We start from the raw sequence: 1,989 nt of genomic DNA, 5'->3' as shown, positions 1-1,989 counted from the left end.
CTGGTTCAGACACGCGTTGCTAAGCAACTTATCACGTGATGCACACACACAAAATAATGTGTTTTATATTTTGATTTTTATATATTTATTTATTTTTTATTTTATATTTACTGGAAGTACATATTTTATGAACGAGACATTTTTTTTTTCATTTTTTTTATTTTAGATTTCATTATGATTCGAGGATAATATGTACTATGTGGTTCATTAACAACCCTTAACCACAGCTCCACCCCGAACACAAGCAGAATCACCTCAGACAGAACCGTAACCATCTTAAACACACCCAGAACCACCCCAACACAAGAAGAACTACCCCAAACACAAACAGAACCACCCAAAACAGAACCAGAACCACCCTAAACACACCCAGAACCACCCAAAACAGAACCAGAACCACCCTAAACACACCCAGAACCACCCCAAACACAACCAGAACCACCCCAAACACAAGCAGAGCCACCCCAAACACACTCAGAATCACCCCAAACACAAACAGAACCACCCCAAACACACCCAGAACCACCCCAAATACACCCAGAACCACCCCAACACAAGCAGAACCACCCCAAACACAAGCAGAACCACCCCAAACACAACCATAACCACCCCAAACACACCCAGAATCACCTCAGACAGAACCGTAACCATCTTTAACACAGAACCACCCAAAACGCAACCAGAACCACCCCAAACACAAGCAGCAGCAAGCAAGACGTTCAATAAGCAGCAGCAAGAGGCAACGAATGTGCAGTAGGGCGTTGCACATATAAAAACTTCTCTGAATTTTCTAGTTTCCTTTATGATTCCCACATGATTAGATATCAATGACATTAACCTAAAGCTGCTGCTTTTGTCTTCCACCCTTGTCTGCAGATGCTGATTTATATGTCCAAATCTGCACACATTAATGTGTGTGTGTGAATGTGCGTGCGTGCGTGCGTGCGTGCGTGCGTGCGTGCGTGCGTGGGTGTGTGCGTTTGTGTGTGTTTAATGATACATTGTACAGTAGCTATGTTTTTTGTAAACTTAAATTATTTTATTGTACTATATTTAAGTATCTGCTCCACATAAACAGTATAGGGTCTTAAACAGTTTAAAAGGTCAATGTGTGAAAAATACAATACATACTGTAAGAAACATATTAATAGACAGCCTTAAGAAATATAAACTAACCAGAATTATAATATGCAGATAAAAAAAATGGAACTGCAAATAAACTAAACTATGTACATATTGTGCAAATGAATATGCAAAATCAGCTGACTCACTCTATAACTGAATGACTGAAAAAGAAAATAATCAAAATATTGAAATGGACCAGTAAAGTGCTCGACCCCAATCCAACACAAATGCTGTGGCAGGACATTAAATCTTTTTAAATGCTGTATACGTCCACAAACAATGAACTGAAGGAACTTTGTAAAGAAGAGTGGCCCAGTTCTTTCCCAACAATGTTAGGGAGTGGTAATTTCATGCAAAAGGGATTATTTGACTATTTCTGCTAAAGGTAATTCTAAAAGCTATTGAATCATTGATTGTATTTACTCTTATTTTTTATTTATTTATTTACTTTGTCTCAGTTTTGTTAAACCAAATAAGGAACCAATAAGGAATGATGGGATGTCATGTATTGTGGTTCTTCTGAGGGTGTGTTGAACTGATTTTGAGAAACATTAAGGACCAGATGATTTCAGTTGATTCTCTTCACTAAAGGTTACTTTTTTTTCTTCTTTTTTTTTCTCCGCACAACTATATCAGTATAGCCAGACCGATAAGATTGCTGATAAATAAACCTGAGAAGAAAAGCATATTCTTTCTGCGTCATTGTGAGCAGATGATTCAGTGTTGGTCTTGACATAAAAAAATATAGAAACAGTCTGTGCATATAACTCCTAAACTTGACAACCCAGTCAACTTTCAGCTTTTTTCTTTCAACTTCATTGTGACAGCTGATGACATGTATTACAAGGGACCTGAATTGAGGGC

The sequence above is a fragment of the Cololabis saira genome, chromosome 17 (genome assembly GCF_033807715.1).
Source record: "Cololabis saira isolate AMF1-May2022 chromosome 17, fColSai1.1, whole genome shotgun sequence".
In the NCBI taxonomy this organism is placed as follows: Eukaryota; Metazoa; Chordata; class Actinopteri; order Beloniformes; family Belonidae; genus Cololabis; species Cololabis saira.
Note: the sequence above shows the minus strand (reverse complement) of the source record.